Source organism: Papaver somniferum, chromosome 6, assembly GCF_003573695.1.
Source record: "Papaver somniferum cultivar HN1 chromosome 6, ASM357369v1, whole genome shotgun sequence".
Classification (NCBI taxonomy): domain Eukaryota; kingdom Viridiplantae; phylum Streptophyta; class Magnoliopsida; order Ranunculales; family Papaveraceae; genus Papaver; species Papaver somniferum.
The window spans coordinates 173475125-173493215 of record NC_039363.1 but is presented as its reverse complement, the minus strand read 5'-3'; positions in this window follow the sequence as shown (position 1 = coordinate 173493215).

The window sequence follows — 18091 nt, the reverse complement described above, 5'->3', positions numbered from 1 at the left end:
GATGCATTTTATTTGGTTGAGATTTAGTTTATGATAAAAAGAAGATGCCAGGATCATGTTGGGTGAAGCATAGTCTTAGATAATCTCTAGTATGGGGATTACATATATCTTGGCAGTTCCAAGAAACAATTTTCATAATGAAAAAAGTAATAAAAATTAGGTAGAAAATTAAAAGAAATAAGTCAATCTCTTTGGTTTCTTCTTTTTTTTGTAATTTTACCATGTTCTTCTAATCTCTTTAATTTTAATAGCAGGCCAATCTCTTTAATATGCTTATTATACAGCATCGGTATTGCAACAGCGTCCTATCACATCAATTGTCGTTTTTCTAGTTGGCATATCTACAGTTGGCTAATTATTACTGCAATGGTGCATCAATTTCCAATTCTCATTATTACTAGCAGTATGGGTTTGGCCACTTATTTTCAACTGGTAACTCATCAAACTATTTTTATATATCCAAATAGAATTTTTCGTAACAAAATTTCCACTTGGTTTCTGATCTTTTTGTTCATCCTTATCCTTTACATCAACACCTCATCAACCTTTATCAGTTTTCTTTTGACACCTTTTTCTTTCTTGTTATGTATAAATTTTAATTGTCCCTCTGATTCTCTTTATACCCTTCCCAAATTATGTTTACATTGTTTGTTTTCGTGCTATAAATCATATAAACCATATATCATTCAACAAATTAAAGAAGCTTCTAATGATGAAGAACTAATTACAAAAGAAGTTGTGTCTCATTCTGACAACGTTATTTTTACTGATATTAGTGATTGGAGATTTAGTTTGGATGGTAAACTCTATACTCCAGGTATTATGACATGACAGGATTCTGAAAGAGATGCAAAATTCATCTGGCTTCATCTTCGACGAAACAATCAGTGGTATGTGTTAGATCATTGCTCGGTCAAACTCACAAGTGTTGTTATCTAAAGCTTGTTGTCAAATTTAGTTGTCAAAATTGTATCTTGATTTCTAGTCTACAATTAATTAAGTCTCGGATTAGGATAGAAAGTGTAGTTGAGAAACAAACACCACGGAAGTCATCATTGCGTGTGTTCTACGGTTTGGAGGAGAAAATCAACCAAATATTTTGGAGAACTTCTTCAACAAAAGTTAAGTGAAGACTAAACCACCTATTTCTCAAGTTATATTCATCTTTCTATCTGTGAGACGTTGTCGCATAACTAATTAGGCTATCATAAGCATATCAATAATTTCAAGTCAAGTTTATCTTGTAATTAGTCCTCGAAATATATGACTAAGCTTAATGAACATTTGTTTGTACTTGATGAATTTCGGTTAAGGACAACTTATTATTCGTAATATAAATCGTGATTCAAGATTAGTATTCGAAAATAGTCTGGAACAATAATATATGTGTCATTTATGTTATTTGGGAATGTTAATGGATTTATAGAGAAATATCGAACTATTGTAAATTTGGATGCATGAAAATATGCACACCAGTCTTACAAACTGGGAAAACTGTTAATGTCCGGAGCCGGAGTACGTGTACCAGTACACGTACCAGAGTAGCTATATGTGGACAACAACTTTTTAGTACGCGTATACCAGTATGCATATCTTAGAAAGTCAGTGAACTCGTGTATCCGGAACAGTACACGAACCAGTACGCGTACTGAAAAAAACTGTCGGTTTTGGAACCGTTGGTATCCATATCATAAAAGTTTTGTATGTTCCAGAACTTTAACTTGTCTTAAGGGTACACATACCCAGTACACGTATTATGACAAATATGTTCGCGAGCAAGGCTTAAGTACACCTACTTACCATGTAGATTAATTTCATATGCACAAAAAATTATTTCTCCGAGATATTAACATTTGAATAATCTCTAAAAACACTATAGACATATTTGATCACATAATTGTGACCCAAGGTAAATTCTTAAGTGTTATATGAAAATGCTCAAGCTTATAGTTTAGTTGGCTAGTTTTGGCTATTTGTTCATGAGCGTGGTCTTTGTACACGGGTTGGTTACGGTTCTTCCTAACCAGAGTATATATCTTGTTATGTTAATCAGATTCAAAGATTCATCTAACAGTTGATATTGTTTGATTGGTTCCAAAGTGTTAGAGAATAGCTCAGTTGAACCCACCAAGCGTTGGTATGTAAAGTTTGGTTGTCGTATTTTAGTGAACCAAAAATCATTTAAGAGTCGCTTGATTAAATGTACTAGAGTCAACTTCGTATAGGTTAGCTTGAAAGTATTAGGATATGAGACATTACAAGTATTGCGAAGACTTGAAGAAGTGAAGAAGTACGGAGCTACAACCACAACATCATTCTTCCACTTGAGGTTAGTGATATTTGACTTGAACTGTTTCATTCCGTAACGTATCTTTCAAGTCGTGCATATTGAAAACAAAACTATGAAGCATATTTGAACTCTAGATAGACATAGTATTAAGGAATACAATACGAGGTTTATTGCTTAACCATTAAACTTTGTAGATAAGACATCACCATAATCATTTGAATACTATTGTGATTATGTATGTGTATGAAGTGAGGATTTCATCCTAGGAAACAATGTTGTTACATGTGTTTTAAAGAAGTAAGTTCACGAACTTTGTTTGTGAACCGAAAAGGAAATCGCCAGGCGTTATTGGGATTGTTCTTCATTGCATATCTTATGAACGACCAATATGTGTGATTAGTTTAACCGCTCATGACTTGTTTGTGTTCTTGGTAAAACCATTCACATGAGGCCTGACTTTTGTATTGATATAACTTTTATTAGTGAAACCGATCTTAAGTAATCACCTGTTGGTATGATCGAGTTTGTGTAGTTTGTAAGGCCTAACACTGGGTAAAAGGGAACCGATCCTAGTAAGAGGTGCAACACGTCACAAAGGGGGATCGATCCTTGTATCGGGTGCAACAAGGTTTATAGCAGAAAGGGGAACCGATCCTATGGATATGTACAACACGTTTTTAGGCAAAGGGGAACCGATCCTATGGACATGTGCAACACATATGATTTAGATACCATATATATGTGAGGAAACGATCCTAGTACATAGTCAACCGAATTTTGGGAAGCTAATGTGACTATGCACAGTACTCACATGGAGGTAGAACCGAAACTTGTTTTGGTAGAACCGTTAAACCCATGATTTATGATTGAGAAGTTCTTGATCAATCACATAACTCTTGAAAGTCAGATGAACCAATTCTAAACTTGTTTGGAAGTGTGGTAAATCGGTTTCAAGTGAGTAAGTATGAAAGAGGACTTACAAAGAAAGGATGTCGACACACTTTGAACACATGCAGTAATGCGTATATTTTTTATTATTCAAATATATTCCTTAACGGCTAAGAAGGAAGTAAATCCCAGAATCGAAATTAAATAAGTTAAGAATCTTTTAATTAAGGTTTTTAATTATATATGGAAAATAAGAATTAGTAATGTGCATTTGCTAGTTAAAGATTTTCCAAAGAGATTTTCGATCATTATTTTGGACAGAGCATTCTCAGGAATTATGAAAACCGAATATGGAAATTATTATAGAATATCTTGAGAATATTTTCGGTTTTCGAAATTCCTTAGTGTCCAAACTTCCTTGTCTATAAATACTTGAAGTTTGACTTTCTAGCAAACTAATCCTTCGTGACAGTAAACTTCCTCTGTTGTACTGTTACTGGTGAAGCCGCCTATTCGGAGAGGAGAGTAACCTAATTAGGCAAAATCTCTTACGGTCGCTCAGTTTAAAGTCTTCTTTAGGATTGAGAAGCTCTAGCGCGTACCGTTGGTGGGAAACTAGATAATTCGGTTTATCTTTTTGTTTTCATATTAATTTGATTGACTAACGGTGGTTGAACTTTGATTGCACCTAGTTTGTTTATGCTTGAGAATCTTCTCTTCTGATATAAGATTCACTCAAACTAGTTCCAGGTTTCGACAGGTATCTTTAGACTGTTGTTAGTGCTAAAGACGATCTTGTGATAATCCATTGTTAACATACTCCGTTCTGTGTGTGATTGATCACAAGAGATTCAAGTAGTTGTGTGCAGGTGTTTATTGAAGATCTAAGAAGATTTGAAGACAAGGAAGAGATAGAAGATTTCTGACTTTTTTATATAAATCTTTGGTGTGCACAATACTTGTTTCGGTAAAAGAGGATCCAACTATAATCGATCTATCCTTGTGGTATTTTGATAGAATAGTTGTGTAGATCGGCATCAATACGTTTCCTTGGGATTAAAGGTATTTATTGCAAAATCTTAACGATTACCTTTTGGTAATTGAACATAAGATAGATCTTGGAACCTGTCAAAGGAGTTTATGTTAAGATAAACAGAAGAGCCTTTGTCCAATTCATATCACTTGGTTGAAGACAATTGATACCAAACAGATTTGTTGTTCCTTTACTGTTTTGAATACGAACCAAAGGAATTGGTCCAAGTACGTGACTTGTTTACAGGTCTGAGGTGTGGGAATACAGACAGAACTAGGTGAACTATAGGTTTGGTTGTTTGGTCTCAATTATAAGAAGTTGGTTTATTTTGTATAGCGGCTTAATCCTGAGAGTATTTAATTCTGGACAAGGTCCTGGGGGTTTTCTGCATTTGCGGTTTTCCTCGTTAACAAAATCTTGTTGTGTCATTTACTTTATATTTCCGCATTATAATTGTTTTATTATAATTAAAGTAAATTACACAAACGTTAATTCCTATTTACTTGATAAGCAATCCTATTGTGTTTGGTTAAGTCCAAACCTTTGTATCAAGTAAACATACTTCGTTGTTGTATTGTCTCGATCTCGTATCCATAGACGATCACACGAAGTGTGAACCGATTTGTTGTATTGTCTCGACTCAGTCCATAGACAATCACTTCCGGAGAAAGGACTTATAGGAAGGAAAAGTTTTATCTTGAGGTATATTTGGGTACCCTCGCCTTTTCACAAAGCTATCTTAGTTTAAACCTAAAGAAATATATGCTTTGAATGTTTGTAAAAGGGGAACCTCAAACAAATAGGATCTTTGAATCCTGACACTAGTTTTTGGTGTGTCATAGTTGTAAGCTAGAGTCTTCGTCTTCCTAAAACCCTTTTAGGGTTTAACGACTACAAATACTTCATAGGGATTCGTGAAGCCATGTACAACTACTATTTATCTTGATAGATCGAGTGTCCTGATCTTGATTTGATTGTTGAGCTTGCTCCATCAATCAAGATAGATAGAAATCATCAAAGTTCTCTTCGTCTCAGAGTTTGTTGATTCCACAAGTTTAATACTTGTGAGGTGAATAATAACTAGGTTGCTCTTCAGGAAGCATAAGTCTGGATTTTGAGGGTAGCTAGACTTTGCCTATTGCTATCAATTTCCAGTCTCACCTTGATCTACGATCAAAAAGGAAATTACACATATAGGCTTATTTGTGGGAGGCAGATTGGTTTAAAGTGTCCAATTGAGTTGAAGCAACTCTTCAGCTGTAGGGGACGTCAACTAAGGGAATCAATTGCGCAGAGTCCTTCTGGGATTCAAGAGGCGTAAGGAGCGCGACTATAACTGAATTGTTGTGAGGGTTTAATTCGATCTCAACTACATTCCAGATTGAAGTTAATTGGTAGTAGGCTAGTGTCTGTAGAGGCTTAATAAAGTTTGGTGTTCAACCTGGACTAGGTCCCGAGGTTTTCTACATTTGCGGTTTCCTCGTTAATAAAATTTATGTTGTTTGTGTTATTTCTTTTTCTGGATTATATTGTTTATACTTATAACTGAAATGTCATAGGATGTACGTTATTAATCAAAGTAGATATATTCATCCTTGTCTGTTGGATACGACTTGATTGATACTTGGGAATTGATCTTTGGAATCACCCAAGTATTCTCACACGCAAATCAGGTTCACGAACTTGTCTCTTTAAACTTTCTGATTGTGAGAGAAAGAGATATAACTCTAAATATTATAGCTTTATTGAGATTTATTAAGTTGAACTCTCGGAATTATATTTGAGTTTGTCCATACAGGTTGCCTAAGAAAAAGTTGGTGGTGTATTTTGGTACCCTCGCGTTTTCATTTGGTATCGTAGCTGGAAAACACGTTAAGACCTAATAAGTATGTGTTTGAATAAATCTGACTATATGGACATGAGTGTACCGCCAACATTTGATGGCAAAAATTACTTATGGCGGAAAATTTCTATGTGTTCCTTTCTACAATCATGTGACTTTGAGATATAAAAACTTGTTGTTACAGGATAGTACCTCCAAAAGTTGTTAGAGACGAAACCACTGTTGCGAAGCAATTATGACGGTATAGCAGAACTGAGATAAGTACTGCAAAGCATAATGCTGACGGGTTAAATGCTATTATCCACACCATAATCCAAGATCTTCAGCACCATATGACTTTGTGCACCACGTATAAAGATGCCTGGGATATCTTAGAAAATGTATTCGAAGGAGATACCTCAGAGAAGGAAGCTAGGCTTCAAAACCTAAATTCTGACCTGGAAAATCTTCGTATTTTTGATGAAGAATCGTATAATGAGTTTAATCAAAAGTTTCTGGAATTGCTAATGCTTGTCTTGTATTAGGGAAGACCATTCCCCAAAAGGACGTTGTGATTAAAATTCTTCTATTTTTACCAGCAAGATACGAGTCTAAGAAACATGGCATCATAGAAGGAAATAACCTTTCAACACTTTCCAGACATACCTTAGTTGGAAAGTTAAAAATCTTTGATCTAGAACTTAGTAAAATATAGTTTCATTACATTTCGTATGTAGGGAGAAATACTGACAAATTTCTAAGTCCTGAACAAATTGATGTAAAAGATGAGAATATCCTTTATTATATTATGTCATTGTTTATACAACAGATAAAGAAAACTCTTAGACCGAGAAAAAAGAAAAATCATAAAGAACCATCAATTAAGAATAGGGATAAAAAGGTTCAAATAGACAAAGATTCTCTAGTCTGTTCCAAATGTCTCGGTCATGGTCATCATATGTCCTTGTGTCCCAACAAGGATTATCGTGAGAAAACTAAAGCTTGGATGGCAAACTTAGAATATTGTCCCGAGGATGAATCACCCAATCCAGTTTTTCAAACATGTGTTAATTATGAACAGGTTCATGATTCAAACATTTCTAGCCATTCCACATGGAAAAATATGTCTTCCTCAAAATAAAGAATTGACCTCTTGAGTGAAGAAATGAAGGCTGAATTTCAACTAAAATAGGACATGTGGACTAAAAGATTGAGAGACTGGAATATGAACTGGATAAGTTGAAAGAAAGAACAGAAAGAGAAGTGTCCTTCGCAAGATTCCCATGCTCATAAAAAGAAGAAACAGTCTTTTCTGAGAAATTATTGTAAGAACAATCAACACAAATCTCGATAATTTAAAGTGTTGAACAACTCTTCCAAACAAGAGAAGTCCCGGACTGGTAACAAAGAGACAATATGTGTATCTCAGTAGTCCGTATGCAAAAAATCGAGATCATATGAAGGATAAAGGTGATTCAAAATATAATTTTGCTACAAGTGCATTGTGTCAAAAGTAGAAGAAATCTCGAAAAGGGGAAGGGACAGAACTCTCAAGAGAGTTGAACAAAATGATTCACAAATTGCGAAGATCAATCAACATGTTCAAGGAAAAATTGCGGAAATCAAAGGTAACAAACTCACCTCTTGTTTCTCAAACTCTTGATTCTCTAAATAAAAGACCTAGGTACAGAAAATATGTTCTTAAAAATCCACCGGATCCTCCACAATGTGGAAGGAATTGTCATAGGCAATAACTCTTCAGTTGGTTCTTATCTCTCCCTTGGATGAGAATAAAAACTCTAAAAAGGAGATGGGTGTCAATTCCATTTTTTGCGTGCATAGTATTTAAATGTCTAGAGGTTGAGCCGTGCTCCCTTAAAACAATCCATGACGTAACTTATATGATACTTCTTGTGCTCTGAATTTATTTAATGAGCTAAGTAAAGGGCAGTACATGACAAATACTTGTATGCCACATGATCACACTATTTTGACACAACATGTGTGAAACACATCATGTCTAGGGAAAAGGCTAAAACAAAAACTAATGGTTCTTTTAATATATCTGATCTCTAGGTTTTGTAACCAGTTTCACAAAAGTTTTGTCCTTCAGAATAAATAATTCAGGGTACGGTAACCGTGTCGCCTTCAAGTTTTTTGATCAAGGAGAATGAAGTCTGGACTGTGCAATTTCCCAAAAGGAAAATACGATTTGAATCATTAGAGAGAATGTCAAAACAAGTGTGAAACCACACCTTCTGACAATCTTCCAGCTTCTCAATTTTATGAGTTAACTCTCAAATTGAACCTTGTTCTAGAACAAGTTCGAGCACTAACATGTGAACTACAAGCCTCTACAAAGAAGCTTGAGGATAAAATAAAAAATTTTGAATCCAGATTGGTACTTGTTGATGGTGGATTTTCATTTAAGGCTAAAATTGTAAAAGACAAAACTTTGCGCTAACATCCTGCAAAGGATAAAGCCACTGATAAAGTGGAGAATACTTCTTCACTATAAACTTATAACATTACGAATTAATGCATGACCAGCCTTGTATTTCCTGTACTACTCTATTCTCATTATTGGTGCGGCATGACGACTGAGTGATCGCTCTCAGCAGAGCAACACGAATCTCCAAGCATTAAATAAGGAGGCAAGTACGAAATACCCGTACAGGTTATAACTCTCGGAGTGTTATACTAGACCGATCGAGCATCTGGACTGTCTGTATCTGTCTCAGAAATGATCACGACCATCCAACTTCACCAGCATGATAGGATGACTTAGATCGGATCCATAACCCTCAGGCAGGTATTGGAGTATTCACCACCGACCCAATGCGGGCCCCGCATGGTCGTCATCTCCAAAAGGGTAGCATGGCTTGCCAAATCGTCTAGCCAAAGCAGCGCGGACGGGAAACCCTAATTTAGGGTCTGCGGCACATTACATGTGTCGCAAAGCAGTCTCAACCATCCATCTTCGCAGGCATAGATGGAGGGTGTAGATGTAGATCCAAAGGGCCCAGAGCATGTCAACACAATCACCGTGGGTCCCGCCTACATACATGACCGATCGTCCCAGTTCGTTCGCCCAAAAAAGGCATGGCGCACGGCCGGTGAAACCCTAATTAGGGTTTAAACATCACGAGGTACATTTTCTCCTGCACGAATGAAGGGTCCATGAATAGACTAGGCAGGTCCGGTGCGCATCAACATGATCGCCGTGGGACCATCTATCTCCACACCCTATCGGCCAAAGTATATCATGTCTGGTTGCCTTGATTCGCACGCCCAAACTAGGCGTGGTCACACCTCCCAATTGCAAACTAATCTCGACCAGTCAACTTTGTCGGACAAATTGAGTGTCTTAGATCATGTTTCTATGGGACAATGAAATACAGGCGTGTACATCAGCCCGTTATATGCACACCAGACTAATCGTCCAAGACCGACCAGGCTTGGTTGCCTCGAAACGAGCGCCCGAAGTTGGCATGACGCGCGGACTTTGCGGCACCGGATTTCTGTCGCAAATTGATCTTAACCACTCCTCTTCACCGAACAAATCGAGTGGCTTAGATCACACTTTCACGGGACAATGAGGTATGGCCATGTACACCGACATGCCGTCTACATGCATGCATGATCGGCCTTGCCAAGATTGTGTCCCAAGATTGGATTCGATCAAGCTGAAGAGTGATGCTTGCGCACCTCTTCATAAACCCTAATTCCACTAACGGTCGCAGATGAGTGTCTCAAATATCATCTCGTCCGTTCAACTTCACCTGCTTGGTTATACAGCCTTGGTCAGGAGTTAGTTGGTTAATGAGGTGTCGTGGTGATTACCATCCGCCACTCTACCACACCATGTGGTCAGCCAAGAGAGGACTTGCTTGCGCAGCCTCCAAACCATCACATGAAGTAGGCTGGGCATGATGTTATTTTAAGACGCCCAATAGCGATGCTTCATACATGCTGAATATATTCGATGCATTACATGCATAAAATTCACATGATATTTTACAAGTATCAAATTCCCACGATCCGCACATTCGAGACATCAATCATGTCACAAACTGGGGGATACATACTGGGGTATTGGTCTGGCGGTTTACAGCGTGTAGCCCACAACGCGCCATCACAAGAACGTGTCAGGAAGTCATGGACGGTTAGTGATGATGGGAGAAGTGGGCAAGACTGATCGTGTAGCACTAACACACGCAACTCCACTACTTCATCACTCCACTTTCTCCACTTCCCATGAGAGACGTGGGTTAGGATCAATGACTTGTATAAATAGGTTCTCCTCCCTATTTTCAAACAAGACAAGACAGCAGAAGCAAGTGTTGATACAACCGTATTCAAACACCGGAACTGATAGCGTACATTCTGCAAGCCAGTTCAGCTTTCTGATACAAGTCATACATAGCCAACACCTTCACAATCTCAACACCTTCTTCACTTCCCTCCCTAAGATCAACCCCATCTCCTTTACTTTGTGACCGAAGCAAGTCTCGAACGACCATTTCTTGGTTTAGGCCAGAATTGTACAGATTGATCTCTCGAATCACAAAGCACTCCCGTGCAGTGCATTTGTTTAGGGTTTAGATTCATTCCTCATCCACACACCCCAAATTACCAAATTCGGCAGGAATAATTTTCACCCATAAACAATTGGCGACCAAAGTGGGAGATTAATCTCTCGGTTGCAAAATTGGATTTTCAATATTCATTCCAACCTTCTCAATCTTGGGATAGATCTTGGATCCGATTCAACCATTAACCTAGCCATTTTTGGTTTTTATCTCGGTATTCATCCCACGATGTATCCTCACACGCTAGATTCTCCGGAAACCATAGATGATTCAGGTATCATGGGAAGTGTGGCTAGAATGCTGAAGGATGTCCTGGAAAATCAAGATGGTATCGCTAGAAGGAAGAGCGAAACATTCCGCCTTTTGAATGATATAGCAGCTCAATTACAAGAAGGTTCGGCAAGCATTTACCCATACGGTGCAAGAACGCTGAATCCTTATCTAGAAGTCATGCCTTTACCAGCGGAGATGCAGAGAAAGCGCGTAGCCATAGGGGACTCAGGAGAGACGAAATACATGGTCCAGATGGCGACAGAGACTCGGAACAACTCCTTAGAAGAAAAGAATTGTCCGGGATGCCACATCTGCCGGATAAAGAAAGGGATCCTGCATCTTACGGAGCCTTGCTGGAAGATTTATATCTCAATACTCTTGCCGAAGCTCATAAAACTTCCCGATCCACAACGACCTTTCAGCCAAGTGATGAAATGCTCGAGGAGGGAGAAATTAACCAAAGGACGCGTGAGTGTGGCGGAGGGGAGAATTCAACTCATTCACTCAGCAGTGATATTATAATGCCTTCGCATTCCGTCACCCAGTCAAGCGAGCCGCAGATATGATGACTGGTGGACCCGGAAAGGTGTGTATAAATGATGCGATGAAAACGGGCCTACAGTAATACCGCAAGTGCACGGTCGTCAGTTGTAGCTCGTGCAAGTACGGGTCGATCCACAGAGATCGGGTGTGTTTCGGAAATGTGTCTTAGCTATTTGGGTTCCTAGATTTGCTTTGGGCTTAGAAGCCCTTTTGGAAGTGTTGGGCTTAATGGGTTTGGTTTTTAACAATGAAAGGAACTGAGCTTGGGCTCGGTTGGTCTTTGAAATGCAAATTGGGATTTGGCCTTTGAGGTAGACTGAGCCTTGGACTCAATTGGTTTGGTCTTGGGCTTTTGAGTTTAGGCTTATGGAATAAGCCCACAGGTTGGTTGAACTGGGCTTTGAATTTTTTATGAGCTGGGCTTCAACTTTTAGTCCAAACCTGGGCTTGTAACTGTGGATTGGGCCTTAATCTTTTTGGAATGAGCTGAGCTTTGGGCTCAGTTGGGTTGGCCTTGGAAGGCAGCAGGAGTGGCAGCAGCAGCAGCTAGTGATGCAGCAGGAACTGCAGGAAGGCAGTGCAGCAGTGCAGTACTGCAGGTGAAGCAGCAGCAGTGACAGAATGCACAAGGAATGGCAAGAAAACAGCAAACACAAGCAATACAAGACAAGATTGAACCAAGGCCTAAGGCCAAGGGCAGGGTTGTGGTGAAAATAGCAAATGAAAGAAAGAAAACAATAAGCAATGGAATGAGTCTAAACATGAAAAAGATCAAAATAAAAACAAAACAGTGAAGACAAGAGGATGAACTCAACTGATCATGCCAATTCTTCCCTAAAGCAGGTAAAGGTAAAGGTTCAAGCCTGCCTTTTACCTAGGGTGTTTCACCAATGGATAGTTGAATCACAACTAAAGTGTCAATCCTAAGCACTAAATGTCTGACTAAAGCACAATTAGTCAGAGAATTTGACAATATCAAATAGGTATGAGTTGTGGTAATATCACATAGTTTTATCCTAACTACAAAGCATGCATGATATGCACTGTGAGAGTAAAATGTGGTTTACCTTGATTCAATTCTATCCTAGAATATTTCACACATCTAAGAGTGACATGAACAACATGAGAACACTTACAAGACAGGACAGAACATACACATTAACATACACAGAACACATTGAAAAATGTTAACAGAACATGAACATTAACTATAACTAACAGGAGCATTATCACAACTAACATGAACATAACTGAAACTAACAATGAACAATTAACAATGAACATAACTAAATTTTAACTGAAACATGGACATGAAAAGTAGCAGAACTGAGCATAAAATGAAACTGAGTTGTAAACTGAAAATTAACAGGACATGAGAGTCCTGGATGTAGGCTAGTCCAAACATCCTTTCTAACACAACTGATAGGGCTATTTATAGTCACAGACCCAAATTCCCTAAATTACCTAATTCCCCCAAAATTAGGGTTTGTTCTTCCCCAAATTACAAAAATTGAAATCAGGTTTTACTTAATCACTGATAGCACTCAATAGCTTCGACCCATTCTTCTCCTCAGTCTCCTGCTCCAATCCCATGCTTCAATTACGTATTTCTAACTCGTCCTATTTTATTGATTTCTTCCCTAGGTTTTTAGAGAGAAATTAGGGGAGAAATCTATACAATAGGAGGCTAGAACAAAGGGGGTAATGATGGTGGAGGATAGGTGTGATGATGGTGGAGGTGTGGTGGTGAAGCGGCAGTGGCAGAGGTGGTGTTCTGGTGGTGGCAGGACATGGCTCTGTTGAAGACGGTGGTTCTGCAGAGAGGATATGGCTCGATGGTTTGGGAGAGAAGGGGGGTGTGTCTGGTTAGGTGGGTGGTGCTCGGTCACTAGGGTGTAAGGCAGGTGTATCTAGTTTCGATGTTCTGTGACTCTGAGCTGCGAGATGCGAAGATGGTTGGTAGATCGGACGGTGATGCGGGGGCAAGCGATGAGCGACCGTTGGATTATATGATACAACAAAATCAACGATGCCAGATGGAGTTAGGTACTGTAGTGTTAGGCGGAGATATCAAACTTTGATGCACAGCAAGGGAGCGACCGTTGGATTCAACTACCATCTAATCTGAAGGCTTGGAATTTCAGCGCTGTGGTGCTTGGCAGAGACATCAGATTTTGATGCTCAGCAAGGAGCGACCGTCGGATGCTTCTGAGAAATGATCTGATGGCTGAGAACGGAGGCGCTTTTGTGTGTAGAAAATGAGGTTGTGCGCACCATTCTTCGCTGCTTCCTTGCGTAATTTCTCCCGGCTTTTCACTACTTTTCTGCTCTTTTCGCTCCGCGACTCATCCGAACTTTATTTATTACCTAAAAATGCAAAATTAATTAATAAAAATATTTATTCTTGAAAACAATGAAAATACAGAATATTGGATAAAATGTAGAATTAATGCACAAAAGATGAGTTAAAATGCCAACAAAAAGGGATAAATATATACAATATTTGGCACTCATCAAATACCCCCAAACCTGAATTTTACTTGTCCTCAAGTAAAACAAAACTAAGGAAATCCTAACTATACCACTGTCGCTGGTCTCTCGAATGCATTTAGCGTATGCACTAAGCCTTTTAAACCACTAAGTGTCCCTAGTGGACGAGTGAAGTCTCGTGAAGGTTTACCAGAGGTGTGCCTACAAAACCTAAGGACAAAATATAAGCTCATATTCCATCAAATGTGACATGTGCAAAACAGTTTAAGCTCACAGCAAAATGGAGATGTCAATCTAGCTATCGAAGGCACAATCCTAGCACTGATAACAAAAAAAAAGACATGTGATAAGAGTGTAAAGTGTATCTACACATGTGTAAAGAAGGATCTGAAGTCATGACTACTAATCACCAAGAGATAGTTTCTCAGGCTAAGAACTGAGGTCGAAATCTAGCTAGCTGTCCGGACTTTACGAGAATTGTGAATGAGTTGGAGGTATTTCACAATTACTCGCGTTGTACATCAATGGCATACACCCTTCCTTGCTTATTACAAAAAAAACAACAAAAGATGACTATTTACATGACTCTTATTTACATTGACTACTCTCTTTTTATTTTTGGAACAAGAGATGATGGAATTGATAAATACTTGATTTTTTTGTATTTTTCTGATATTTTTTTCTTCTTTTTTTTTTTTTTTTTTAAGGAAACACTTTTGATACATAACAATAAAGAAACAAAAGATTACATGACACTTTGCAAGAGGTAGCCCTTTTTGATGCACCCAGTTAAATTCGATGGTTGTCTTTCTTAATGTAACCTCCATCTTCTATCCCAACCAACCAAAGAACAAGCTAGTCAAGTTTTGTTCAGTATTCTAAAGTGATTGGCAATCGTAACTTCCTATCCAACACCTTGAAGATCGAGGCCATACATGTATTGGTAGATCGTGCGCGTGCAAATTTCTTATCACTATGTGAATTGTGCTAGAATCAGGGTGCCTAAATATCTAGACTAAGACTCCTAATAATAATACATATTTGCACAAGAGTCAACATTTCAAGGTAAATGAGCTCCATTTTTATGATTTTTTTCAATTTTTCAATTTTTTTTTGAATTTTGATTTTTTTTATTTTTTTTGGAATTTTTCAATTTTTTCAAAAAGAAGAAGGAGTTCGTTTTTAATTATAGCATATTATCGTGGCATCTACTCTATACCCCCAAACCTAAACTAAACATTGTCATCAATGTTTCAAAATATGGAAAGAATTAAAAAGCATCATAGGGAAAGGGACATGCTGAGTAGAGTAAAAGGAGAGAGAATACCCGATTTCGGCGAAAGCAGAATTAAAACTCCGTTGTTCAAGGCAAAAATCCAACATATTTCAGCCGAGATCATATTGGATTAGAAAAATATATACAAAAGGAACAAAAGGGTTTTTAAAATTTTATCTACTGGATTATATACAAACAAAATTCACCATACACTAAAAGTCTAAAGAGTTGAGGATCAACCCACAAGAAAAAGTGTAGAGACATAGGAAGTTTCAAAACACTAAAATTGGACTTAAATGGGAATGAGAGTGAAAAACCGAATGAATTACCCCTAAACCTAAATTGTTCAACAGGTTTACTTTTAAGCACAAAATCTAACAATTTTAAGGGTTCAGGATTCAAAAGGTCTAACTCATGATGGACTGTTTTCGGGATGGGCAAACATGCAATTTCCAACTGTGGCTCTTTAAAAGTGTTATATTTTGAAGCAAAATAGTCCAAAAGGACTTGGGAAGCACACAGTTCCAAACCTAGATTAGGCATTTTCAGAAAAATTGGTTTTACAATATTGGTACAAACCAAATCTAGGTTGGGTGGAAGGCCACCAAATTGTGACTTAGGTAGAAGAATAGGCATATTATCAATCAAATCAAAATCTTCTAACTCATCTACACATGTCACATCATGCTCATTATCATCAATCACATTGGCAAGATTACAATCAGATTTATCAACATCATCAACAGATTTATTCTCGTGTATCGGCACATCAGGGGAAACATCACAATGTGACCTAGGTAGAGAATCAGACACATCAAATATATTTTCATGCATTTTGGTGTCTACAGAAGATTCAACTATTCCTATGTCATGCTCATATTCACAGAATAATTGTACGAATCCCATGTCAATATCAAAATCATATGAATTACAATGAGTATTAGAAAGAACAACATTCATGAAGGTCGAAGGCGAGAAGCCATATGTTATTGAACCAACAGGTTCCACAATATTTTCATGTTCTTCTAACATATCATCATAATCATCATAATCATCATCATGGTAGCATGCATATTGGTCCTTATTAACAGTGGTGGTGTCATTAGTCGATTCATGTTCCTCTAAATTAGGTTCATATTCAACATTATTTACATGAATGGGATTAGACACTTCATTAGGGACAACATACATTTCCTCATGAATTTCCTCCTTTTGTCGGTTAAGCAAAATCTGATCTAAATGTGCATGAATTCGTGCTGTAGATCTATCATAATCTTGCTTACAGAGTCTTAAAGCTTCTGTGGTGGAGTCTAAATTCATGGGAGTACAAAATTCTTCATGTTCAAATTGTGGTGAATGGTACATGTGTGCATGGTCATTAGGGTCTACAAAATATTGATTGCAACCCTCAAAGGATTGATTATGGTCCCAATGACTACCATTCTCACAATTCATGGGCATTTCATACATTGGATTTTCTCTTGATGGCCTAAAATTATGCAAAATATGACAATGCTCAACAGGGTGGTCTAAACTACCACATGCGGGACATGCATAGATTTCAGGTTGCCTAAGAAAGTTAGATGTGATAGATTCCTCATGTGATTGCATTTCTAAAGCTGCGATTCGAGCTTCTATTTGATCCATAAGTGATGACTGGGTGAGTGAGGCACTAGCAAAATGTTCATTTTCACGTTGCGATGAATGATGCATGTATGAATAGTCATTAGGGTTCATGTGTTGCGGCTCGGGACTTTGAAAATGTCCAAAATAATTCCTATGACTATTGACATCATGGTCCGTGGATGGTTCATAACGTGGCACATTCCCATAAGCAAGTTCTCTAAGAGTTTTATTTCCATCTCCAGGAGCAGACCAAAATCCAGACATGATTGGCTCAAAAAGCTAAGCAACTATGTTACAAAGCCCAAAATTTGGTTTTTTAAAGGGTTTGGATTTTTGGGAAAAATTTGGTTTTGGTGGGAGACATTTGAAAATTTGGTTTAAAATGGGAGAATTTTAAAAATTTGGTTTATGGGAAAATTTTGGTTTTTGATGGGCTAGAAAAGTTTGGTTTAAAATGGGAGCAAAAGAAAATTTTAAAATTTTAATTTTTTTTTTTTTTTTATAAAAAAAAGAAGAAAATAAAGTTTGGTTTTTGAAATGGGAGCAAGCCCACTGTGCAAGCCTCTAATGAAATGGAAGAAGGCTGCGGCCTACGAAAATCCAAGTTTTAATTTTGAAAGTTTAATTTGGCCCAGTTGGTTAAGGCCCGACGTTTGTTTTAAAACTTTGGTTTCGAGGTCCACTTACAAGTCCATAATCAGTTATAAGCTCAGCTGGGTTTAAACCCAGAGTCCAAAATATAAGTCCAGAGGAAAAATTTAAACAAGCCCACACAAAATAAATACAAGCCCACAAATTAAACAACAAGCCCAAAAATAAATTATTACAAACCCAAAATAGAAAAATAAAAAGCCCAAAAAAATTGGGTTAATTATTACAAGCCCACAATTAAAAAAATTTGGAAGCCCACAGGTTGGGTTCTCTCAATGAATGGGTTTAGGCTTACCTGTTTAGCACAGCCCAGCTGCTCTGATATTGTTGCAAAAACCCAGTTGGGTTTTGGTTCTTTTCCTTGGTGGCGTCCCAGCAGAGGAAAAACAGGTTCAGAATCAGCAGGTCCAACAGCAGATGCAGATGCAAATGCTATGAAATGAAATACAAACTAGCTAAGAAAAACACAGATAAAACACAGCACCAATCCCCGGCAACGACGCCAAAAAACTTGTTAGGTCCCGGGAAAGCGTATAAAAATGATGATGCAATGAAAACGGGCCTACAGTAATACCGCAAGTGCACGGTCGTCAGTTGTAGCTCGTGC